This window comes from Acomys minous (assembly GCF_964271855.1).
Source record: "Acomys minous genome assembly, chromosome: 3".
Lineage (NCBI taxonomy): Eukaryota > Metazoa > Chordata > Mammalia > Rodentia > Muridae > Acomys > Acomys minous.
The window spans coordinates 114,440,533-114,468,351 of NC_140485.1; the positions used below are offsets into that span (position 1 = coordinate 114,440,533).

Below are 27,819 nucleotides of genomic sequence, written 5' to 3' on the forward strand. Positions count from 1 at the left end.
ACATACACAGACATAAAATAAGTTACCGAAAGATTCTGCAGGCTGCCAAATGTCCTCTATGGAAGAAAGCTAATGCCATGCTGAGAACCAGCCATTGAGTTTGGTTTTGGGGCTTTTTCTTTTCTTCAAGACATTGAAATGGTTTTCAGCTTCTAGTCAAAATTCTCAAATGTTATGGGCCTGAAATGAATAATTTAAACATGAATGAAATGCTTTTCATGGCCTTTTAATAGGAACTGACTTAGTTTCTAAAAGATAAGTTGGTTGCTGTGGTATTCACACAAGTCTTAATGTTTTCTTATATTGTCTATTTTTTAGTCTTCCTTTCCAAAATGTTGATCTCTAATTTCATTTAATGTGGGTTTTCACCCTTCTCCCTAGAATGGCTTTGCAGCTACTGACTCTGAAATAACTTCCTGATGTATGTGAAATGCACGCAAGCACAGTCTGCAAGGGCTGAGTTTGTAGATGTATCTAAATTCTGTGTATGAATAACCAGGTGAACCAACAACCCAGACACGGAGTTCAGTCTAAGCATAAGGGAATGTGGGCCTGTGTGCTGGTGATCACACCACAATATGACAAGATGATTGTGTAAGGCTGTCAAAGGAAGACAAATTGTTAAACGATAAGTATGTAACAAATATGCAACAGCTCATATAAACAGATAATCACATCCTCTTTACATGTACAGATAGATACCTGTAAGCATAGAACTAAGATAGAAGAAACAAGTCTAATGAGTACGTGAGTCATTGTGTTTACTGATTCATTCTGCCCTGTGACAATTGTCCTGGTGTTAAAAGAAATATGTGGAAAAATTCACAAAGAAACATAGTGAGTTGGAAAGATATGCAGCCCAGCTGGCATTTAAGCATTTGAAGATTAAACCAAGATGAATTTTTTTGTTGTGTTTTGTTTTGTGTCTATATTAAAGTAGAAGAATGTATTTTACTTGTAATTTAGATAACAAGGTGATATTTTCTCCTAGACTGCATAAATCTTTAGGATAGTATTAATTAATTCTCTTCAGCAAGCAGATGTGTATTGTTTGTAGAGCAATACACAATACTCATCCTGTTTCCAAATATGTGTATAACTTAATTTGACAGCTTTACTGTACTAACATCTACCTTAGAAAAATGCCTTTCTAAAATTAAGATTCCTAAGTCAGAGTCTTATCTTAATCTTTACAAGGCTGTAGCAATTTATTTGTCCAGAATCAGATGTAGAAATCTATATGATAAAATCTATGAGAAAACTATATGAGAAGCAATATAGCTCATTGTCAGTTTTCAAGAAATGTTCTGTATAAAGTCAGCTTTTTTACAATAGTGGAACATTCATGTAAATAACAAACAATTAATAGAACACAGTATAACATAAAATGTGCTTATAAACTATATATGCAGCACTTATGATATATCAAATTTAGTACTGTAACTAAAAGAAAGGATTTTTTTTTTAAAAAAAAAGAAAAAAATGGAAGAAAGAAAAATGTGCCACAACAAAGACCTGTATCTTCCCAATGACACCCACAGTGTTACTGAGGATGGGATGCAGAAGGCAAAAAGATTTCAGCCACTGGCATCTGAAGAACTGGTTTGGCTAAAACCAGCTATTGCATTTTCACTGTGTTGAGAATTTCAAGCCTGATGAAGGAACAGGTGGCTGACTGACCTACTGTTAGGCTATGGCATGACTCAGTAAAGTCAGGCCTCAGGCTTTACAATTCCATCTCCATCTGCTGCAGTGTTTCATCTCCATTTTGACCAGTCTCAGGAGCAAAGAACATTTAACATTTGCTGGTGGCAGTACTTGTGGTAATGTGCCATTTGTGGGTCACAGGAAAGACTCGGTAGAGATTGCATCTTCTGCCAGCCTTTGTAAAAGCGGCTTATAAAAACACAGTGTGAATCCTCAGGTGAGAAGACACAAGGAGACTGGAAAGAAGATGAGGCAGCTTGGGAGGTTTGGAGAATCCTAAAAAGATTAAAAAACAAAACAAAACAAACAAAACCCTATGCCACTACTTACTGTGAATACTATATTTAGATTTTTGAAATTTAAATTTAATTTCTTATGGTGTGTGTGTGTGTGTGTGTGTGCGCGCATGTACATGGCGCACCACAATGTGCTGTGGAGGTCAAAGGATAACTTTTGGAAGTCGGTCCTCTCTTTCACTGTGAGTTTGTGTCTGTCAGGTTTTTGTTTTTGTTGTTGTTGTTTTTTTTTAACCGCAAATGCTTTTACCGGCTGAGCCATCTCCCTGACTCCACATTCAGAATTTTGTGGCAAAAGGAGAAGCAAACACAAGAACTAGAACAAATAAGAATGAAGTTAGCAAAATACAATCTTAAAATAAGTCCAAGTCTGTCCCACTACTAAGGAGTAAGAAGAACTGAGGAGCAAGGAAAGAGAGCATCACTTCTAAAAGCATGTCATAAATTTTTATCTTATGGCAGACAGAAGGTACCATCTCTCAGTTCTTTTTGTGTTGGTTTCATGCCTCTGTTTAGGGCATCTCTATCAAGAAGACTACTTTTTCAGCTAAGTGTGGTGCACACACCTGTGCTGCTGGGACTGGAGAGTCTAAAGCAGAAAGATCATAAGCCCAAGGCTACATAATGAGTCTGGATAATAATAATAATAATAATAATAATAATAATAATAATAATAATAATAATAGCAATAGTAATAGCAATAGTAATAGTAATAATAAACTGAGTATAATGTCTTTAAAACTGACACCAACAAGGGAGACATAGGAGGAAATGAAGCACAAAATTGAATAACAAAAGAAGTTAGCAACTATCTAGAATACTTTCCTATGGCCCATAGATCAGAAGCATTGACATAAGCTCCTGGAGCAGCAGTTCTAAACCTGTGGGTCACAACCCCTTGGGGTCACACAGATATCCTCCATATCAGATATTTACATTACAATTCATAACAGTAACAAAATTACAGTTATGAAATAGCAACAAGTTAATTTTATGGTCAGGGGGTCACCACAACATGAGGAATTGTGTTAAAGGGTTGTAGCATTAGAGGGTTGAGAGCCACTGTTTGGCTTCACAGAAACACAGGTCATGGACAGGGCCCTGGACTTCCTATGAGAGCCTTCAGTCTATCAAGATGCCCAGATCACTCATTTCTTTTTAAAGCACTAGGATAAACTAAGTTTTTGAACTGTGATGAAATAAAACAATTTAAAGCTGTGATTGTTTACATATTGTAAAATCTTTTGAGAACATTGGGGAGAAACCTAGAGATAGATAAATATCCCTATTTAGGAAGAGTTTAACCTAAAATGTCTGCAAATCAATATTTTAGCAACCTATGAGAAGAAAATTTAGGAGTGTTAAAGTAATGTGACCTTCCTGAAGACCAATGTAGCAGTAGATGAGTCTTCTGGTAGACCAGAAGTCTAGTTACTCTACAAGAACACTAGCAATTCAACTCTAGACAGCTTGTTGTAGAATAATTTTAATCCAAAGACCTTCTAGGTCTACGTGGTCCAGCTGGAATGCAGGCATGCCCTTTGTACACACTTTTAGTCCCTAACAATGAAAGTAAGGTTAGTGTGTAAGGAACCAGCAATGTTTGAAAGTGACATCTAATTGAGGGAGGGTAGTTCATTTGAGTTCAGGCAATGCAGTGGAGTTCAGTTGAGTTCAGTTCAGTACAGTTTGGGGCAGTTCAGTTGAATGCAACTGAGTTTAGTTGACTTCATGCAGTTCCGTTCAATTGATGCAGTTATAAAGTTCAGTTCCTAGAATTCAGAGGCAGTTTTTCCAAGCAGAGCAATTCCGTGAGAAGTGAAAAAGAAGCCAGATTGAATCAGTCAGCTTGGAGAGGAGTTTGAACCAGAAGAGCTGAGTTGAATTAATTATCAGAGTTTAGAAAGAGTGAGTTAATCAGTAGTAAACCTCTGAGGCAACAATTACATCAAGGGAATAAAACTTACTTTTTAAAGCTGCACTGAAGAAATAAATATGACTTGAAAAGAAGCCTAATAAAAATCCTCATGTTCAAAGATATTTCTTGCACATGGCTTAAAATCATGAATCATTGAATGACCTGAAATATCTCTGAATAGAGAAATGATTAAGTAAAAAACAATATGTGCCAATGTATCTATTAAAAAGCTTTTTTTGGTGTAAAAAATAATTGAATGTATATGCTGGGATATCAAACTAGTAAACCAAGAATAAAATGAGATATATTGAGAAATTAATAATTATTTCTTCTTTATATTTTATAGTATTTCAAAAGAATATATCATCCTATTTAAAGAAATGTAAATATTATTTTAATATTCATATAAAATATGTCTATTAAAATATATCAAAATATCACCAGTAGTTACTTTTACCCTGCATCTAGTGATATTTTGCATATCTCTGTTCTTTGAATATATTCATAAAATAATAAAATTTTAAAAAGAAGTAATTCACAATCAGAAAGTATACACTTTAAACAAGATGACACAAATTATGTAATTAATATATATAAATTATCCTAAATTTTTAATTTTTCTTTTGAGATTATAAAATAATTTCATTATTTCCCCTTCTTTCAAATTTATTATCTCCTGTTATTCAATTGTGTGTGTGTGTGTGTGTGTATATATATATATATTTCTAAATTTGTAAGTGAACCTGCTCAGTCTGTATCATGTAACATGTATGTATGTTTTCAGGGGCTGAGCATTTGTTATTGGATAACCAGTTGGTGCGCTCTTCCTTGGGAAAGACGATTTCTCCCACTCTGGGCGTTGTATAGTCACCGTAGTTCTTTGTCTAGGCCTGAGCCTGCTGGGCGTTCTCCTCTCCATGCTGCTGTGTCTGTTGCTATTGGCCTTGTTCATGCCATGCTTTGGCAGCTACGCTGGTGAGACTTCATGAGCGTAGCTTCTGGCGTTCCCATGAGGCTCAGTCTCACAGCAAACTCCACGATCCTCTGGTTCATACAGTCTTTCCTCCCTGTCTTCTGCAATCTTCCCTGAGCCCTGGGTGTGGGGGCTGTGCTGTACATGTATTAGTTGTACCCAATTTTTAAAAATTACATTTATGTATTTGTATGCACATGTGTGCACAGATATGTGTACAGTGACACATATGTGGCGGCCAGAGGACGATATGTGGAAGTCAGTTCTCTCCGTCCACCATGTGGGTTCCAGGAATTGAACTGTGGTCATCAGACTTGGCAGCAAGTAAAAATATTAAGTTTTTCATTCTAGAAAATATAAGCTCAAAGTACCAATAGCAACAGAAATCCCTTAGGAAATGTGGCTTAAAAGTTGGCTGGGGCTCAAAATTTCTATAAAAGAATGCATCTATCTTATAAATTGTGATCATGTTTGTCCTTATAAATAGGCCATGTTTGGCCCAGTAATACTACTATATGACATTTTCCCTAGGAAATAAGCAGATATTAAAATGTGTCTCTTAACGGAATGATAACTAGAAATGCCTTAGAGAGGAACAGCTACACACATCATGCTGCATGAATACCACATGACACATAGGCATGTTAATTCACAAGTTCACTTACTCTTTATTTAAGATAATAAAACAGGACAACATTCTGCCCATAATATAATATTTTTTGCACTGAATGTGCCACCTCCCCTCCTGAATTCATGTACCAGAGTCCTAACTCCAATCTGATGGCATGTAGGGGTGAGGCCTTGGAGAAGTGTTAGGGTTAGGGGAGGGTGTGGCAGTGGAGCCCCATGATGGTACCAGTGTCCTTTCAGAAAGGAAAAGAGGGTGTGGTCAGTGATTTTCTTTCCACCATGTGAAGATGCCACGAGAAGGCAGCTGGTTAAAGATCAGGTTTTCTAATCAGGAGCCCAGGGAACTAGTGCCTTCGCCTCAGAGTTCACATTTCTAGAGCTGTGGAAAGCAATTATACTTTAAATCGCCAAGTTGAGGGGGATTTTATAACAGCAACTGAAGCTAAGACGAGTTTATTTATAAGTACAAAAGAGAAAGTTTCTGCATATTGGGTTTATTTTCTTCATGGAGGGCATCTACGCTTTTTCAATAAAAGCAACCTCTTACAATTGTGATGAATGCAAGTCAGCAAAACACGAATGAGAAAAGAACTCACACTTGATATTATTTAACACTTACTGCACTCCAGGGGTTGTGCTGCCCACACTGAGTTTCATTTCACTGTTACAAAGGCACTAGTTTGCTGTCTGTGTCGCTGTGATGAGCAGCATAGCCAAAGGCAGCTTGGGAAGGAAAAGAAAGGGTTTAGTTCAGCTTGCAGTAGAGGTCACGGTCCTTTACTGGGGGAAGTCAGGGCAGAGGACCAAGTAGAAGCCAGGGAGGAACGCTGTCCACCGGCTGGTCCTCTGGGTCATCTGGCTTGCCCAGCTAGCATTCTTACCCAGCGCTGGATCACCTTTGCAGGGATGCTCAGTTCTTCAACGGAGGTTCCCTCTTCTCATTGTGACTCCAAGTTGTGTCGAGTTGACAGTAGCCAGCACATAACTCTCAGGTAGCTACTACCTCAATTCTTATCTTACAGATTTCCAACCACTCTCCTATGAAACTTTTAATGAAATAACATTGATTCTCAAAATACTTGTTTTAATATCTAGAGTCGAGCTCGATGACAACAAAAAAAAGTATGGTGAATGTTTAAATAAGTCATACAGAATTTCTTCAAGTGGAATATCAGACTTCCCAGGAACAAGAAAATTAACGGAAAGACAGTGCAGGGGTGACCTGGTCCAGCAATTAGCCTCGGATGCCTGCGCAGGAAGCAAAGTCCTGCATTTATTTGCACATGTTCTTTGATCACCTGACAGGCAAGCTGAGGAGACGAATTTTCCCTGGAATGGAAAATATGATTAGTGTTCCGCTGTGCTTCCTTCTGTCTTTGAAATTGCTCTAAAAACTATTTAAAATTGGAATAGAGGCCTCACTTATTATCCGTAGCTTCATATTGTGAAATCGGTGATCACTTCGGAGCCAGGCGCTTTTTACCCCACTTTGAATTTTTCCATTAAAGGAAAATTCTCTTAGAAGCAGACTGGGACTTTTTTTTTTTTTCCAAGGCAAGAGAGACAAAAGCCACTCCCTGGCTGGACTTCACATCTAATCTTAAGCTTTATCTGTCAAGAGAAGGGGAGCGTGCTTTCAATATCAGAAAGGAAGTAAATTCTCTTCTGCAAGCCCTGCCACCTGGCAAGGAGACATAAAGAATGGAGCAGTTATAAATCTCAAGCCTAGGTATGTACGAAATAGCACTTTACTCCCTTCACTTTCCATCAATCAGCTTCATGTGGGATTCAGGCTGGCACGATGCAGATGGTTTTTGTCAGGCGGTTTTGTAACTTTCATCTCGTCCTCCCATCAAGTGTGTGTGTGTGTGTGTGTGTGTGTGTGTGTGTGTGTGTGTGTGTGTAGTTCTAGAGTATGAGCATGCAGACCAGTATCAGTGTGTCTCTGTCGGTGTGCCCCTTCCCACCTCTGTGGCACCTGTGCTGTTTCCTGCCAGTGCACGGTAATGAGGATGCTAGATCTTCAGGGCCTAGCAGGCCCCTAGAGCACTGCCCACTGCTTAGCTGACTGTCGTGTGTTCACCCTACTGCTCAGGTATGTACTGGCTTACACCAGTTTGGGGTCTGTTTCTATCTCCACCTCTACTCTAACTCATCTCTCTTTCTACCTCTCTCACCTCTATATCTATCTATGTATCTATGTATCTATGTATCTATCTATCTATCTATCTATCATCTATCTATTTATGCCTATATTTCATTCCTCTGCTGTGTGAAGTCATTCTCTGCTTCCATGTAAACTTAAATGATGTCATTTTCTCTCTGCCATGTCCTCCAGTCTACTCCGTGCTCTCTCTACAGACCTTCCTAGTAGGATTTTAAATACAAACCAGAGTCCTATAGACTACATTTCTTTCCAGCCTTGTCTTGAAGCCTCTTCAGACAAGAAAACTCTAGTGACTCCTTGCCTTAGTTCTGAGGAAGAAACACAGGAGAAAAAGTATCAAGCTATTTAAGTGACAAACAGATCTCTGGGATTGACATCTTGGTGTAATGCTAAGATCCACTTTGACTATGGCACAGCAGGCTGGCCATTACCTTTGGAGTGACCATGAAGTTTTGTGACAGCACCAGCCAACGAACACAGGTAGGACACCCATGGAGATACAATGTTATGAATTAGCATTGTGAAATGACTAGTAAAAATGTGAAAGCAATACAGCCACATGGTTCAACAGTACTACAGTGTAAAAGCTGGTTTCAGGTAGCTCAGGTAGCTGAGTGTTCAACATAACATGCTCAAAGCATAACGTAAAACTGGCTGTGGTAGTGCCTACGCAGAACCCCTAGCCTTTGAGAAGTGGAAGCAGGAGGCGGGAGGATCAGAGGTTCAATGGCACCCTTCTTATGTAACACATGCCAGGCCAGCCTGGGCTACATGAGGCCATGTCTCAGACAAACAAAAACAAATCAACAAAATGCATTCTCGCCTCATTTCAATGCCACCTCCCCAGAGAAACCTGCACTAATAGAAGTGTTCAGTTATAGTCACTTTAACTTCATTTTGTTAATTTCAATGGAGGATTATGGAATGTAACAAATTTTAAATAACTCATGACCTACAGGATATTCTATGTTTATCATTATAAGCAATGTGTATTAATTATTACATAGTCATGTTCTTATTTGTTATTGCATCCACCTATTTCTAGACCTGGTTAGAATTTACTTGCACTTCAGTTTTAATCAAATGTGTGAAAATTTCATGAAAGAACTATTACAAATGAATAATTTTCATAAAACTTCATAAAAGTTCATTTCCCCAACACCTCTGTCAGTATTATATGCTATCAATCTTTTTAATATTTTGTCAATATGATGAATTAATAACAAGAGTGCATTTTAAGCATTACGTTATGTGACATATGTCAACTGATTTTTTTTCTGTTTGCAGTTATTTTTTAATGAGTTGTTTTATTTATGTTCTTTATTTAATTTTATATTTTACTCTTTTTTCATTTTTATTTTTTTAATCTTAGAAATAAAAAAAAGCAGCTGGGTGCAGTGTTGCATGCCTATAATCTCATCACTCAGGGAGGAGACAGAGGCAGGAGAATCTCTGTGAGTTTGGGGACAGCCTGGACTACAAATCGAGTCCAAAACAGCCAAGGCTACACAGAGAAACCCTGTCTTGAAGAAAACAAAGAAGCAAAGGAAGAACAAAGGGCTTCTTCTCAATCTGTCTGAATTTCATTTTAATGAAAAAAAAATTTTTAATTTTTTATGAGTTTCACATCATGCATCCCAGCCCACTCATCTCCTCATCCGCTCATACCTTCCCTTCACCCTCGCAACCTCCACCTCAAAATAAAAACCACACAAACAAACAACAACAAAAACAAGGCAGAGAGAATCTCTCACTCCGGAAGCTGTGGTATGTCCCTGTGTGTCCCACAGTCCACAGTCCCTCTGCCCACATAGCCTCACTTGCAAATGTTCATTGCAATGAGTCATTGTTCTGGTTCAAGATCTCCGGTTTCTGTGACATCATCTATATCAGATCCTCACTGGGACTCCTCCTTCTGCTTCTCCTGTTGTTGCCCTGTACCATGGAAGTCCTGCAGTTTTGGAACAGCAGGATAGGCTCTTTTATGTGTCCCAGCCATTCAGAGATGATATATATTTTGGGGTGGGCCAATTCAGAGGCCTGGAACTCAGCCTGAGTGGTGGCTGAGCTGGTCAGCCTGCTGGCTCACCCTTATCAGCACCACCAGGGCAAGCTCCCCAGCACTGCTCCACCTTAGCCACCCACCAATACCACCGTGACAGGAGGCAGGATCAGATCTCCTGCTTTTATGCTCCTGGGGTCTGCTCACAGGCACCCACAACTCCAGAGCCAGCTCCACTGTGCTTGCCCAGTCAAGGCAGAGATTGGGGGGAGGGAGACCCACTCTTCCAAGTGCTGGACCCAGTGAGGGGGCAGGGACAGCTCTCCCACACTCTTTCCCTAGGTGTCAGCTTTTCTGTGCCCCTCCATCAGGGCCAGCTCTATTGTGTAGGGCATGCTCTCTCAAGTGCTCCAGCCATCGAGGGGCAGAGCTCTCCTGTTCTCATGGCCCTGGGAGCAGCCCTACTAAAGGCAGAAGTTGAGGGGTGAGGCAAGAAAGACATCACCATCTCACCCACACCACCTCACACACAGAAGAGCAGCAGGGTCAGCTTTCCCACACTCATGCCCTCAGGACCAGCTCACCTACAATCTGGCTACCAGGCCCAGCTCCACTGTGCTGCCTCAGGTGAGATGGGGCCAGTTCTCCAGAGCACCATATCTAGTGAGGAGTAGGGTCAGTTATATGCAGCCCCTGGACATCCACATGGACCCCACCTGCTGCCCCAACCAGGGACATCCTCATGTTCTCTAGGAGGGTGGCCTGGCTTCTGCCAGTCTGGCAGGCTGGTCCACTTGCTATTTGCCTCTACATAAGAATGGATGGACCTTGAGATCAAAGGTCCCAAGACCCTGTTTCTTGATCAGGGTTGACTTAGAGTGCTTAGGGTGAGGCCTGAGGCCTGAGCGCTAGGCCAGGATCCCAGTCCAATCAGGGAATGTGGAAAGTGAGTTTTCACCAAGGGTTATAGTTTAGCTCTTTTAGAGTGAGATTGCTGGTATCAGAAGGCAGTGAAGACTCAGGAGGTCCACAATCCCATGATGACACCCAAAATATTACAGTCCTTTCTTAAGTTGCTGTTCTAAGCACAGCAGAGAAAGTAGGTGGATGTCCCCGGAACCTACCAGAAGGCCAGCCAAGTGAGATGCAAGCTCTGCGGTGCTTCCCCGGGGGTCAGCGCGGAGCTAGTGGTGGTGGAGCAGTTGCCAAGCCAACTCTGCCACCACTGCCTTGACTGGCCGTCAAGCCCTGGGCATCCAGTGGCAACTCTTACCCCGAATGAATGGAGTCTCAGAAGGCCATGGTGGAGGAATGACAAACACCAGAAAGAAAGAAAGCCATCCATCCCTCATTTATATACCTTGGACAGTAGGGAGGGGTTTGAGGATGAATGTATCAGATTCCCTGGGGCTAGGGGTGCCAGGATACATCATCTACACACAGTGGTACAGCACCTCATTTACATGCAGTATCCCAGGGTCCTAGCACCAGAAGGAAAACACAGTACTTAATTATCCTATGGGTGAGGGAAGAACTTTGGGGTATGATTAAAGGTCAATTGATGGAGGTTAGGATCTCCTTAGCATAGGGTGGGGTTTGCCAAACCAGTTTTCTTATCAGGAGAGGGTCTGGTCTGTGATCTTCCCTGAGGGCTACGTGATGCTCCTTACAAGACCTAGGGTTACCAGATCAGTGGGAGTGAGAACCCCCGCTGAGAAAGGGCAGTCCACCATCAGAGACGGAGTGCAAATGGCTCTCCGGAGTTGTCTGACTTCAATCTTATCTAGCAGAGTTCCACACTCTAGTAGTAATGTGAGCAGCTGACATCGACACTGACCCCGGCCACTGTGAAGCCACAGTCTTACACATGGTGCTCAGTGGCAGCCTAGGCTGGGACCCCACCATGGCCCCAAGAAGTGGGGTTGGCCACTCACAACAGGCTCCTCCTCTCCTCCATCTCTCTTCATAATGCTCAAGCTGCTCTACTTCTGTTTCTCTCCCATCTGACCACCACGTCCTCGCGCACTGTGGTGGCTCCCGCTGCAGGCTGGCCACGCAGCCGGCAGGCTCCTGGGTGGCATCCTCCATCTACGCTTCATGGTGTGGGGGCAAGTGGGTGCCTTTGGCCCACCTGTGCCATTTTATGGAGGGCCGGTCTGTGGGTGCCATGGTGGTCTTCGAGTCTCTGTCTGCCTTCTTCCTTTTGCGCTGCGCTGCATGGGTCTCATTTGATTTGATTTTTATGTGTCCTAGCCATAAAACAGCCTTGGCTGCCACGCCAGACATCAAGCTGGGATGAACAAAGGACTGCCACCTGCTCTGTGCTCCTGATTGATATAAGGACACCACCATCAACGAGGTCTGTCTTTGCCCACTGTTGGGGTAGAGAGAAGTAAATCTTTTTCACTTGATTGGTTGGTTTGGTTTTGGTTTATCAAGACAATGTTGCTCTGTGTAGCCTTGGCTGTCCTTGAACTCACTCTGTAGACCAGGCTGGCCTCCAACTCACTCTGCCTCCAGAGTGCTGGGATTAAAAGCAAACAACACCACTGCCGGGCTTTAATGAAGCCTTTTCATTTTCATATATTATAATTTATTCAGATTACATCCCAATTGTTATCCCCTCGATTGTATCTTCCTAGTCCCACCCTCCCCCTTCTTCTGCCCTGTTCCTCTCCTCTAGACCTCTGACAGAAGGGGATCTCCTTCCCCACCATATGACTACAGCCTATCAGGTCTTATCTGAATAGCCTGCTTCCCCTTCCTCTGAGTGCCACCAGGCCTCCCCACCAAGGAGCAGTGATCAAATTGGGGGCACCAGAGTTCATGTCAGAGGCAATCCCAGCTCTCCCTACAGCCATGGAGAATGAGATGTCCAATGGTTAGATCTGAACAGGGGGTCTAGGTTTGCTACATATATTGTCCTTGGTTGGTACAACAGTTTGTGCATGCTCCTGCACACACTGTTTAATAAAGTTTTAAGCTATAAACTTATATGATAATTTTTATGTGATTTGTAAATTTCTATGCAGAAAAACTATCTATGAATCTGTTTGTCTTTTAGTCTAAGTTCTCTGCCTTGGAAAAGAGTCTTAGCCAGGGGTGGTAAACAGTCTGGAGTCCATCTTCTCAGCACTTGTACTGATTTACTACATGTTTAGTTTTTAGTCCACACAGAAATTCCTTTAAATAGAGAGTGAAGTGGTGCTCTAGCTTTGTTCTAGCCTACATTATTTTAATAATATTTATTACCTATCTCATTGCTCCTTTTGGCTTCTTTTTATTTTCCATTTATATTTGGTAGAACTATCAAAATCTGACTAATAATAAGTGTGTCCAAGTGTCCACATCTCGGCTATTTAACTCCCCCCTTCCTTCTCTCCTTCCCTGCCTCCCTCCCTCCCTCCCTCCCTCTCTCCCTCCCTCTCTCCCTCCCTCTCTCCCTCCCTCCACTTTCCCTTGTTAAGTATGCTGCTTTATATTTTGAGTTAACCAAACCGGGCTCAGCTCTTCTCATTTCCCACTGTCCTCTATTGACTTGTAGTTCACGCCATCACCCCTCTGCTTGGGGGTAAAGGCACCTGAGTTGTCATTTTGTTTAACTTTCATAACAAAAATTATGTAAGAAAAGTGTGGCTGCAGAGGATTAAATATACTAAGAAAAACATGCTTTTTCAAAACGCGTTCTTAGAGTTTTACATTCCACAAACTAAAATACACATTATGCTCAAATACCCATAAAATATTTACAGAAAAAAAAAATCAACTGACACTAACTCACAGAGTACAATATTTCATCAGAACATTCTCTGACAAAATATTTGTATAAAAAAAACTACAAACACAGAAAAAAGAAATCATTTTATAGTTAATTTGTAGAAGAAAAGAGAGGGAAGCCAATTCAAATGGCCTAGCAACTAAAAAGACAAATCTTCTAATTAAAAGGATCACCAGAGTGAAACAGGAATGTGTTAGATGTGGCAGCTTCTCCTTCTCCCGGTCTCACCTCGGTAAGCAGTTACTAAATTCTGTGCTCTTCTGTTCATGGGTCACTTACTACTCGTTACCTTAAGCTATATTTTAATTGCTATTAATATTACTACTTTCTCTTGGTTTGATTTTCTTAAACCTGATTTTAAGGCCTAGTTTTTCACTAAATTATATCCCTTGTTACTTAGTGTTAGATATCAGCTTCTGACTTTTAAAACAAATTGAAATTGCTTCCTTAACTTGTTTGTGTGTGTTTGTGTGTGTGTGTGTGTGTGTGTGTGTGTGTGTGTGTGTCCATAGGTGATGGCAGATGACAGAACAGAATACTGGATTCCTTAAAGCTAGAATTACAGGAATTACATGATGTGGGTGCTAGGAACCAAACTCTGGTCCTCTGCAAAAGCAGCAGGTGCCCTCAACCGCTCAGCCACCTCACCAGCCCAGGTAAAACACTTGGTGAGAGACAAAGGAAGGAAACGCGCTCCCTACTCTGCAGAGAACACGAGTGTTCAGTAGACAGGTCTTTGTTTCTCTTTGCAAACTCCATCAAGCGGACTGGACTGAGGTTTAGTAAGGAAACATCAATCTACTGAGTTGTACTACAGCTAGCCTATTTGGAGAGTGATAATACGCTAACAGCTGTTTCTGTGGCATACGAGAAATCTAAAAGAAGAGCCAATTTGAGCAAGAACCTTCTCACGGTGTACAGAAAAGTGTTTTGTCTTTAAGCAATCAGTAGGATTCTGACGGACTGATGTTTCCCCCACGAAATTTTCTGTAGATGAGTACGTCCACTGGTTCACGAAGGTACCAGGAAACTGTGCTCTGATAAAAAGGAGCTGAGGCTGAAAGATGCAGCAAGAGGTAACTCCAGGAAGAGATTACTTGGCTATTTGAAAGAATATTATAGAGTGATTTCTTGCTTTGTGGAGATATGGTCCTGCTAATAAAGTCCTTTCAATTTCACTTCCATTTAAAATAGATAGGCTGGCCATTGTAAGTCTCGAAGTACAGCCGCAGTTAATTCAGTTTTACAGTGCAATAAGAGAAAATAACAAAAGCGCCTGATGGGACAGAATCTGCCTAATGAGAAGCTTGGTGAGTTGCTGTAGGAGCGGAGTTTTTGCCCTGTTAAATAAGTCTGCCTCTGTCTCTGCCTCTCTGTCTCTCTCTTTCTCCCTCTCTGCTGTTTGCCTCTCTGTCTCTGTCCCTGTCTCTCTCCCCTCTCTCTTCTGTGTCTCTCTGTCTCTCTGTTTCTCTCTCTCTCTCTCTTTCTCTCTCTCTCTCTCACACACACACACATACACACACACACACACACACACACACACACACACACACACACACACATTTTCCAACAGACATATTTCATCATATTAGATGCTCAGTCTATGGCTTACTCCAGTCCCCAGCTACCTCCAAGCCACCACTTCCACATGATGATTTCTGAAGAATCTTTTCCTCTTTGGTTAGTTGATTTTTTTTTTAAAATAAAACACTTCTTGGATATAATACACTTGTTAAGACCAATAATGCAACTCACAAAACAGTTATAAAAGAAGCCTATGTACATATTTTTAACTCAATGTTATGTATAAATCAGGAAGCAGAGACCCAGAAAGTTTATGTTACATGTTCATCCAATGCCACAGACTGGACTAGGAGCAGGGAGCCTGGTTGCCTGCTATGTTAATATTCTATCCTAATGCTGCTGGTGTGGGATTCATTACAGAATGTAAATAAAATCTTTTCTTTGTGAGGCGTGAGCTTACAATAAGAGGACAAGCTTAGGGATTAAATGAATAATGCAACTAAAACACCACATTATCCAGTGTTAGTAAAAGTTGTTCATACTTATGTGCTTTCCCTCTAATTAGCAAAGCTCTAATGAAGGAGTCAGACATGCTTATCATTCTGTTAAGCCAGGTGTGGTAGTGCATGCCTTTAATATCAGCATTTAGGAGGCAGAGACAGGAAAATTTCTCTGAGTGCAAGGCCAGCCTGTTCTAGATAGTGAGTTCCAGGACAGCCAGAGCTACATAGTGAGACCTATCTTAAAAAAACAAACAAGTAAGCAAGTGAAAGGCAAAAGCAAAAAAGGAAGTTAACCTGGCAAAGACTATATGTCACGGTCTAAGATCCCACTCATTTTCTACTAAGCAAATTCTGACTTGGATACATGGTATTTCAGCTTTATTTTATGTTTTACCTTTTAATGATAATGTATGGAAAACATTGTATTGCATCACTCATGTCTTTTTAACCGTGCTACCATGCCAGGAAAATTTTGCAAGCTCATAATTTTTTAACTTAACATTATATTTATGGTTTATCTTTAAAGTGTTTATATAATGTTTAATAGTAAATTCTTATTTATTATATTATCATATAAGATTTTATATATACATATATAGTTTTTTGCAATAGGGTCTCTCTATCTAGTTCTGGTTATTTTGGAGTTCACTATGTAGACCAAGGTGGCCTTGAATACACACAGCTCCACCTATCTCTGCCTTTTAAGTACTTGGATCAAAGGCAGGTTGTGTCACCACACTTGACCAATGGATAAAGTTTGAATTTTAACGTTTGACTTTAGTCATCTTTGTACTTGGATTTTTTAAGAATCTCTTTTACAGTGCAAGGTCAAAGAGACATTTTCCAACACCTATAAACTTATTATTTTTTCCACTTTGAGTACTTCATTCACTTGCTTAGAGATCCAAGCTCACATTGAGCTAGCCAATTCCATTTGCATATTTTTTCATCCCTGAACTAATGTCATGCTGCCCTAATTTCTATAGTTTAATAATCTATATCCTGATTTCTGAGAGAACAGGTCACTCTTTATTGATAATTTTAGCACAAACTTTGGCTTTCCTTAGCAAAAACTAACACAAACAAAAATTTGAGAACTTCCTGAGGACTTTTGGGCTAACTAACTAGCAGTGTGTTGTGGTACAGAAGATGTCAAGTGACACACCAGGGACTGACTGTGGGACGCAGTGCCAGGAATCATTGGGCACTGTGGGACACAGTGCCAGGAATCACTAGGGACTGTGGGATGCAGTGCCAGGAATCACAGACTCTGAGGTTGGGTTTCCTCATCTGTAATACGAATTTACTCAGTAGTTTGTAAACATTGCTATTTTGAGGTAGGAAAGGCAGCTGGGATGTGGGAATGGAGGAAGGCTTTTCCTGTGTATTTCATCTCAGGGGATGCTCGGGGTAGGTAACTAAGCACCAGAGGACATGGATGGAACTCTGAAGAGGTATGTCAGATCACATCCCAAGCACCCGTAGGAAATTGCTTATTGAGTGAGATGGAGATGTGTCGCCTACAGTGTACCATGTAGTCTTGTGAGGAAATAGCCTGGTGCTTTTGAAGGTCCTGTCACTCTGGACTGAATGTCTGCCCAGCTCTGCATTTGTCCAATTGGTCTTTGAAATTCCCTTTCTCTAGAAAAATCATAACCACTGCGCCTTACACAGCTGATAGAATGTGTGTCATCTAAACATACCAGAGTAAGAAGATCACACATGCAATCCAGGTAGCAACCAGACCTGTACAATCCAGAGAGGTAAGGATTGCTAATATCAAATGTAATCTCAGGGCTCCTGTGGGCAAGCACAGGAATAGTATGAAATTGACAGCAATGTGTAGTCAAGAGAGCTAAATGTAAGCCATTTATGTCCCTTCCCTGAGAACCAGCAGAAGTGCTGGAGTCTTGTAAGTTAAAGAAAAGGAGATAAAATATATAAATATCTATAAAACACCAAGCTCTCACTAGCTTACCCAAAGTTTCTAGCAAAGTGTTAGCTGTAAAAGCAAGCTGCAGGATGCCTTTCTAGAATGAGTTGATAAGGCCTACCAGGGATTTATTTTATGCTTTAATGTAATATTTGTATTAATTCTCCGAAAATTTTGTATAATGCAGTGTGACTGTATTAACTGCCAACTCCTCTCAACTCCTTCTGGATATACCCCTTAACTTCCACACTCCCCAACTTCAGGCCACTGTGCTGTGTACACAGTAGGCACTGAGGAGATGTTTGCAGACTGAGTGAATGGAGAACATATCCCTTCTGAATTTTCTTTCATGTCTTCACTGCACTTAAAATTGAAAGTCACTAAAGTCTACCTGCCAAAGCCCCACACTCACTGTGTGGCCGACACTGGCATCCAGGATCTGCACCTGTTGCTCTTGTCGACATGCATAACTGCAGTCTCTGAATGTGAATAAGGAAAAGAGAGACCCGGCCCATAGAACTGGAACAATTCCAGTTACATCTTGTTACCTAGCGACGTGATGAGAAGTTTCTCTTTCAGTCTCATCTCACGCGAAAACGAAGGGCACAATGGTTAATATCTGGCTCACATCAGTGCTAGGACAAGAACGGTATCTTAGCACCTGCGTGAGACAGGCAGCACTCCCATTATAGAACCACTAATGAGGCCATTTGTTCAACCAGCATCCCGTGCAAGCCGAAAACCAGACAAACAAGCTGATATGTTTGAAGGTTCCAAGGGGGAAAAAAAATCTTAGTAGAAATAGAACTGAGTCTATGTTAGGTATCTGTGACATATTAAATTTTCCAAAGCAAGTCCCTGTGGCACACAATGAGATGGAAGTGCCTATCCTCCTTTTTATGCTGGAGAATATGGTAATGAAGGTGCCTGTGGGTAAGTTGGCTTCATTTGGAAGGATGCTCCCTTCCACTGACCCGCTGAGTAACAGGACATGACTGAAATGGAAATTTCTGGTTTCGTTGAAGACTCAGTTGTGTATCTTGACAACAAAGAATGGAATTGCCCAAAGGAACTACGGCTAAAAAGGTCTGCAACTCCCTTTTCCTACCAACCTTCTTTCTCCCCTACCTCTTGTCAGTAGGTTGGAAAGGAGGTAGAAGCATTTAAGAACCCTAAATAAAGTAGGTTTCTTTGTGTTTTGTTTTGTTTTGTTGAAAAATCTAAGCCTACACATGACCAGTAATGTTTTCAAAATAACTATGAGGAAATTTCACTGATGGATTATCATCAGAGGCATCATCAATATGCCTCTTGAGACTCATGGAGTAATTACATTATTGATAGTTACTTTGGAAAGTGAAAGAATAGATGAAGGAGCTTTTCCGAAGGTAGATTCAATCTTTCCTGTCATATTCAACATATTGAGAAATCTCCAATTCCACTTATTTTCTCTCTCCTCACTTACCAAGATGCTGCCCCCCTCCTCGCCTGTACCTATACAGACCTACTTTCAGGAGGGCTGGGATTACCACCCTTCATAGTGCTGACTAGGGCCCCAGTCTCAGCCACTTTAGTGACATGGTCCTTCGTCTTTTGCTCTTTGTAACTCTGCTGGAGCATTCATGAAGACTAATCTTGCCCTGCTCAGCCCTGTGCTCCAGATCCCACCCGAAGTACCTAACAGGTCTATACCATCACACTAGTGACACTATAGCACAGAGAGGGGCTCAGATGGAATCTGCAGGCACTGCTTTTCAACTAGCTCCATGTTATAGTTTGGAAGATCATGTGGAACGATCTTGTGCGATACAAGTTTGCTCAGTCTGAACACAGGAAAGACCTCCCAGACACATCTGGGAAAGACACACATCTGGGCCAAAGAGCACCTGCCTTTTTTTTTTTTTTTTTTTTTTTTTGCCTCAAGTTACCCTATTCTCCAGAACAAACATTTCCTCATACCCATCATCCTGACAGCCCCATCTCCAGACTTTCTTTTTTTCTTCCCCCTGTATTTGGAAATCATTTGAAAAAAGATCTAGCAAAGACCTTCTACCTATCACACAGGTGACCTTGAGAGAGGAGCTTGGCCTTGGTGGGTGGAAGTCCCCATCTTCTGAGTCTGTGTGGGCTCTGATTGAGATGGTTTGCCTACCACTTCATCAAGAGGTTCTTTTGGCCTATTACAAAAATATGACAAGTAAGCTCCAGACCTCTGACAGATTGAAACACCAAAGATAAAATCAACAATACATGTGAACCTTCTTAGGACTTGCAAGGCATGACACTGGGGCATAACAGTGACTACTCAGAAAAATAAGGAATCTTTTATCATCTGGAAGCCAAAGTCTTGCAAAACTTCATAGAGTAACTACATCTTCCACATTGGGAAGGGTAAGAGGACACTTCCACATAAGGAGGCTACCTAATCTTCATGCCAGCATTTAAATATGCAGATGTTCTTAAAAGAGGAAGCTGACTCCCAAAGAATTTAATCTGCTTAAGACAGCTCAGCTGGTTGCAAGGCATTAGCTGAGGTCATTGACTCATTTTCTTTTTTGCATCACTCTGTCTCAAGAAAAGTATTGCAGGGGGGGAAAAAAGCTGCATTAAAAGCATGAAATTTAGTACTTTGTTATTTGTCTGAGACAAAAAACACCCTATGGACACATAATCCTTTCACAAAAGTAAATGATCCTTGAAAATTATTAAAATATTTTATTCAGATCCATTTATGTGGTATCTTGATTAATATTTCCCGTAGTAATTATTAAGTGCTCAAAAGAGCTTTTTTTGCCATTCTGCTAGTTAAATAGGCTTTCTCATTACAGAACAAAAATAATATGTGGAATTAAATGGGCATCTTTAATGATTACAATTAAATCCAAATGTGAAGACATAAATAAATTATATGTAAATGGAATCATTTTTTCAAACAAGTTCACCAGTTGCCTTTCAGAAATAATAAGTTTGCTTGATGATTTGTTAATTCTTAAATGTAGGCCTATTAAGAGTTTCATTATTGATGAATAAGAAAATAGTACAAAGCTAAGAAAACTGTGTGTACATTAGAAAAGCACTTTGCAATGTTATTTTTTAGTATGACTTTTTTATTAGTAAACAACTTTTTTTAAAATGCATAAGAACTGGGCTCAGAGATTTGTTTTGCTTACCATTAAAAGGTAAAATTATTCACCTAGACTCCACCCCAAAGAGAGTGACGTATGTGTGAGACCTGTCTGATGTCTGGCCTCAGAACTGCCAGAACAAACATTCCCACACCTGCCTCCTAGGCCACTACACTTGCTCTACTAGGATCACCCTGACAGCGCGAGAGTGACTTACTGCATTTGGTCCTCTTCATACTTACAAATTAGATTCTAGAATCAGCAGTCGGTAAATCTTGGGCTCCTTCCTTTCCCAGCTGACAATTTATTCACTGAATTAGAGATGAACTCAACCAGAGGACAAGCAGTGCCCTCTCGGCCATCTTCACTGAAGTTCGGAGAACAATGACTTTTCTTTCTTCAAGCAAGTGGCATGTTTCCCTGTACTAATTGCGTTTTTGACTTGCTGTGTTTTGTGATGCTTTGACATCTTATGGGGTTATGATAATTTGGAAATACTGCCATTCTCCCAAAGGGGGAGAGCAAGGATCTCCCTCAGAACCATGTAGAAACAAACCAAGGCAGACAAGCTTAGCATTTCCCTTAGCTTACACAACAAGCCATATTTTCCAGGCATGAACCCTCCTAGAGTGAAAGGATTGAACAACTAGAGATTTACTTCCATGTCCTAGGTACCACCAAAACGACGTAAAACTTCCATCCTTGACCACTGTCTTTCACTGTAAGTCGGGATAGAGGCTTTTAGTCATGCCTTCTCTCTACTTGCCTCCCTTGTGTGGTTTCGGTCCTTCTCTGCATCCCTGTGCAGCTGGAATAGCATGGTCCCTTACTAGCTGTTTCATACTTACCACTTTTTTATGTGGCTAAAACAAACCTCAGACACATATCTCAAAGTTTTGAAGAACTCAAATCAATGTTCTGTTGAAATGCTGGTAGAGGAAAGGGAAAGAATTAGTCTTCATTTCTTTCCCCGCTTCTGTGATAAACTATTCTGACCAAAGCAACACAAGGGAGAAAGTTTTTATTTCTTCTCACAGTTCCACTATAGCAGAGAAGTCATGATGGCAGAGAGCTGATGAAACCAGTCACATCACATCCACAGTCAAGAAGTGGCCTGTGCCTCCGCAGTTTCCCTCTCCCCCCGTACTATCCAGGAACCTAATAAGGGAATGACTCCGCTCATAGTGGGCACATCTTTCCACTTCAGCTTTTGTAATTAAGATAATCCCTGACACACATACCCAGAAGTGCATATCCTAGGACATTTTGGTTCTGTCAATTAGCACTAAGAATCACAGAATTTAAGAGGCAGTTTTAAATTCCAACTTCACTTTTTACATGACCTTAAGAACATCTCCAAGACTCAGAAACATCAATAGTATGGGGAATGAGTTACCTGTGAATACATGGATTGAATATATGGATCAAACTAGCACATTCCTACAGCATTCCTGTGTGTGTGTGTGTGTGTGTGTGTGTGTGTGTGTGTGTGTGTGTGTAAAAATCTTCACAATGCTTATGATATTTTGTTTGTGTGGTGTGCATGCATATTCATTGTGTGTTTGTGTGTATGTGTGTAAATTTATATGTGAATTTATGTACACACACATGTGTGTATTGGCCAGAGATTGGTATCAGGTTTAGTCTTCAATGCCTCCCATTTTATTTTTGAAGACAGGGTCTCTGATGAATTCAGCTAGACTGGCTGGTCCATGAGTTCAAGAGATCTACCTGACCCTGTCTCCTACCACCACGGTACTGGGCTTACAGATGTCTGCCACCATCCCAGGCTTTTAAAGGATGCAAACTCAGGTCTTCACACTTTTGTGGAAAATACTTTTGACTGACTCCAGCCCTTTAATATATGCTACTGTAAGAAGTAGTTCCCGGGGCTGGAGAGAAGGCTTTGAAGTTAAGAGCACTGGCTGGTCTGCCAGAGGACAGGGGTCAGTTCCCAGCAGCCACATGATGGCTAGCAACTGGTTATAATTCCAGTCCCAGGTGATCCAATCCAATACCTTCTTTTCTTTTCTTTTCTTTCTTTCTTTCTTTTTTTTTTAATTTTTCGAGACAGCGTTTCTCTGTATAGCCCTGGCTGTCCTGGACTCACTCTGTAAACCAGGCTGGCCTCGAACTCACAGCAATCTGCCTACCTCTGCCTCCTGAGTGCTGGAATTAAAGGCATGCGCCACCACACCCGGCTCTAATACCCTCTTCTGGCCTTGTTGGTATTACATGCATGGGGCTTAGCATTCCTACACACACACACACACACTCATGTATTTTAACAAGAAAAGAAGTAGTTGCTGAATTCACAACTAACAGTGAATTACTGTCTTATTCAGTGGTTCTTAAGCTTAAGCATTTCTACCACATGATAAATAGTCTAAAGTCACAGCGTCAGAGGCCTTTCCCATAGTCAACTCAGCAGGCTCTGAAACCGGTTTCCGATTAAATGCCTATTTACTCTTTACCTCTCTGCCATGTACTACCACTTTAACAGTGCTGCTTCTTACACCATCTTATTTCACAGTCACCATGGAACCTGGGGTTCACCACAAGACATGGAAACTTTATAAGGATGGCAATTATATTTTATTGTTAAAAGTAGTAAAATAGCCAGTGGTGGTGGCGCACATCCTTAATCCCAGCATTCGGGAAGCAGAAACAGGAGAATCTCTATGAGTTGGAGGCCAGCTTAGTCTACAGAGTGAGATCTAGGACAGCCCAAGGCTACACAGAGAGAAACCCTGTCTCAAAAAACAAACAAACAAACAAAAAACCCAAAAACAACAACAACAACAACAAAAAACCCAACAAATGAAAAAGTGGTACTAATAGCCACATCTTTGAGCTTTTGGGCTCTTGATCATTGAGGGATTTTTCAGAAAGCCAAAGAACAGGTGACACGAGCCAAGTTCTCCTGACTTCAAACCCAGTGTCACATTTACTTTGTCATTAAGCCGTTCATCATTTGAATTAGTACAATGCTTAAGTTTTTGAACCAACCATTTATGTGTCCAAGGCTCTGCCCTATCGGATGTATATTAACACTAAGGTAGTTTTGCATTTGACCATACACCTGGCATCATCCATAGAGCTTAGCAAGAATTAAGTCTATGACTGACAGAGAGAGAGAGAGAGAGAGAGAGAGAGAGAGAGAGAGAGAGAGAGAGAGACAGACAGACAGACAGACAGACAGACAGAGACAGAGAGAGAGACAGAGAAACAGAGAAAGACAGAGAGAGACAGAGAGACAGATACACAGAGAGAGACGGGGGAGGGAGGGAGAGAGAGAAACCCTATAAAAGGTAGTAGTGGTTTCCCCGGAGATAACCAAACCCTACAGAGCGTATGTAGCTCTCTCCCCGGGCTGTACAGCTAGTAAAGGGCAGGGTTAAGATTGGGATCCTGGTGGTCAGCTCCTAACCCAGGCTCCTCAGACACTAGGAGACTCTGTATAAAGTGCTAGCACTGGTAAATACACTGGATCTAAGCACGCACTGTGTATTAAACGATTTCATTTCATCTCTCTAAGGAAATGGGCTCAGGTGCTTAAGCCACTTACCCACTGCCAAGTGGATTAGTAAATACATTGCACAGTATAGAACTTCTCCCTTTTTTGAACTCAAGTGACAGTCCAGTGGCCATGGACTTAAACAAGTAGAGGATATTATTATTAGCTCAGATTACTGGTAAGTCTAGAGAAGCCTCTAGTGTCAGCTACAGCTTGAGTCAAGGCTCTGAAGGCCTAACACCTGGACTTGATTTTGCTTGTGTCTATTTCAGATAACTGTATTGGTTCTACTCTGTCCTCATAAGAGTGTCACAAGAGCATCTGCTCAGAAGACAAGCCACTTTCCAACTGCTATAGAGCAGACATTTCACTCTGAGACCACAGATCTACTACAGAAGCAATTGTGCAGGATTTGTAAAACATTGACTGGCTTAACTGAGAGCCAAAGCTAACAGAAGTCCACTGCAACACAAACTCTGGCCTAACCTGCCTCCTTATAAATAACATTATTTGTGAGCACATTGGTGTTTTTTTTTTTCCATTCAAGAGCCCTGCAGTGCTTTTTATTTTCACATACTCCCCAGTTTAAAAGCTTTCCAATAGAACCCAGGGAGAAAAACAGTGTTGTTTTCACTAATGTTACAACTGAGGTCTCTGGTCCTCCCTTGCCTCTTCAGGTCCCTGTTCTCTCTGACTGTGAAGACCCTGCTGGCTCTTCCAGCAGGAGGAGTCTGTCAGTCACCGCATAGACACCCTCCCTCCTCCTAGAGCACCGTCATCTGCCTTGATCTCTGCTCAAGAAGAGCACGGGCTGCCTTCTTCACTGTGGTCCTAGACTCTTGGTTGGGTCTTGGCATCACGAAAAGCTTAGATCACAAGGCTTTGGGTCCCACATCCGAGGACAATAATGCGTCTCTTCCGATCTCCTCTACTCCTTTGCTGGAGAATTCTCTTCAAGCAACAGAATTTGAGGAGAAGACTGGCAAGAAATCCTTCTCCTCCTTAAACTCCTCTCTCACACACCTTGACTCATCTTCCTCTTCCCCAAAGGCCTCCACTCTTTTTTTTTTTTAAGTAAGAAACAAAATGAAACTCAAGACTGTTCCCCATATCCATCACACCCCGAGGTTTAGAGACCAAAGACAGGAAATAACCGTATGAAAGCCATGATCAGTCACTCTCCTGTCCCGCTAAATTTAGACAGTGTGCTTGGACACTGACCGAGCACTTTACATGTCTCTTATTTTTTACAACTGACTACAATGTCACCACCACACAGTCAAGGGAATGTCATCTCAGAGAGGTAGGTAAATGAGTCAAGCCCAGGATACTAACCTTCAAACCTTTTCTTTCTTTCTTTCTTTCTTTCTTTCTTTTTTTTTTTTTTTTTTTGTGCTCTCAGTTTCACTCTGAAGGAAATCAGATGCCTTTCTCAGGTGCTGACATCAGCTGACTGACAGCTGTTTTGGCCAGTAGGAGACACAGATAGGACACTTTTGGGCAGGACGGAACAAAAAGCCAGAGTACGTCTCTTCCCATTTATTTTTCAAATCATAAGTAACTGTACGATTTATTCTTGAGAAAAAGACTCAAATTAAGTATTGCACAATAGATGGGGAAAAACAGGAAGAAATCATACCCTGGTTTTATGTTGGCTACCATGGTCTACAATGATAGCTGTATTCAACATGTATTCCAGAATACGAATAAATGCCTGTTGTGATTTTCAAACCCATGCCACCTGCCAATGTTGTAAATTCATAAATGTCTGAACAACTCTCTATAAATAGGTACATTTTTAAAGGCTGAAGTCTTTTACAGCGTTTTTTTTTTATAGTGCAATCTATTACAGCAGTCTCGCAAATTAAATGACATTACTGCTGCTTCGCTTGGTTTCCTCACAGTATGGCTTTCTGATGTCGCATGAGTGATAGTGCTCACCACAACCATAGCCCCACATCCAGTGCCAGGCGAGACCGTCAACAGAGAATTCAAACGTCAGAAAGTTCACCTGTTTAAAAGAAGAATGCAGTTTGTGTATTGGCCTCAATAAAAGGCCAGCACAGCTGGTGGGTCATTAAAGTCAGCCAAGAAGCCTTCAACCTGAAGAGCGCAGCGAGTTTCATTAGCGCTGTTAATGAGCTTCTCGGAGGGCGTTTTCTGCTGCCTCACTCCAAATAAGCATATCGTTCTTAGTTTCCACGTCAGAGTTACGATTACGAGTTTGTTACTTGCTTCCCCTGAGCAGAGTCGTTCAAGCACTCTTCGCAGCAATTCTGGGTATGCTTGGAGGTACCCACTCAACTTTCCTTTTTTTTTTTACTTTTTTTTCTCCTTTATTAATTTATTCTTGTTACATCTCAATGGTTATCCCATCCCTTGTATCCTCCTATTCTTCCCTCCCTCCCCTTTTCCCCTTATTCCCCTCCCCTATGACTGTTCCTGAGGGGGATTACCTCCCCCTGTATATGTTCATAGGGTATCAAGTCTCTTCTTGGTAACCTGCTGTCCTTCCTCTGAGTGCCACCAGGTCTCCCCCTCCAGGGGACATGGTCAAAGGTGAGGCACCAGAGTATGTGAGAAAGTCATATCCCACTCTCCACTCTACTGTGGAGAGTGTTCTGTCCATTGTCTAGATCTGGGTAGGGGTTTAAGGTTTACTGCCTGTATTGTCCTTGGCTGGTGCCTTAGTTTGAGCGGGACCCCTGTGCCCAAATCTGCCTATCATAATGTTCTACTTGTAGGCTTCTAGGACCCTCTGGATCCTTCTACTTTGCCATTCTCCCATGCTTCTCTCATCTAGAGTCCCACTAGAATGTCCTCCCCTCTGTCCCAGTTTCCTGGTAAGTGAAGGCTTTCGTGGGACATGCCCCTTGGGCTAATATAGTAAAAGTCTGCTCTGTTAGCTTCTGCGCATTGTTAGCCAGTGCTTCGTTCACATATCCCGCTATGGCGAAGGTGCATCTTCACTTAATATAGATCCTGCCAGAATGCCAGGCAAGCTTTAGGGAGCTGGCTTCTCCTCTGTGAGCCAGTCCCACTGAGGTGACAGCTGAGAACCTTTCACCCTGGAAAGCTACACTCTGACTCTGAGCTCCAGATGGCTCCATTGTTTCATCCAGACCACGCTACTCAGGTGCCTGGGTCAGGAGGCAGCGTGAGGACCACATAGGATCCATTCGAACCTGAGGATCACAGCAGCAGAAAACCCTTTCAGATGGACAACCCCTTTAAGCAAAGAGCAAACCATCTCTCCCTGCTGGGAGGAACGGCAGCACCCATAGGCCAGCACCCCCACTGAAGGCAACCAGGCCAGGAACTTGCTTGTGAAAGTGTTGGAACTGATGAAGATGTCCACCGGCCTTCTTCCTTCTTCCCAGTTGCCTTCCAAACCACATGCAGACCCTGTGGCCACCGCTGACTCTACTCTGTAGCCGCAGCTCCCACTAAAGGCCACCACCACTTCTAGGCCTTGTGATCCTGCTTCTGAGGACCTCTGTGCTAACGCTGGGTAATGAGGAACAACTAGCTAGGCTTGCCATGAAAACAAAGGGTTTTCTGGAATGCAAGAGTTCCTGAGCTAGAGTGGGAAAATTCCAGGATAATTGGCCTCCACCCTGGTTAAAAATAAAAACAAAAACAGAAACAAAACCCTCCTTACCACAATGGGCTACCTGCTGGTTGTAGCTAGCCTTAGTCTTACTACGGCTGGCCTCTGAGCTTGTAACTGGTCCCCTGTGTTTCCT

General features: G+C 41.7%; 1 long non-coding RNA gene across 1 annotated transcript; it reads left to right on the forward strand.

Moving 5' to 3' along the window:
* The first annotated feature begins 7,095 nt into the window (after positions 1–7,095).
* Positions 7,096–25,853, forward strand: LOC311593991. The gene is made up of 5 exons (XR_014777893.1): positions 7,096–7,253; positions 7,945–8,171; positions 13,639–13,703; positions 22,231–22,368; positions 24,751–25,853. It is a non-coding gene; the product is annotated as an uncharacterized lncRNA (long non-coding RNA).
* The last annotated feature ends 1,966 nt before the right edge of the window (positions 25,854–27,819 follow it).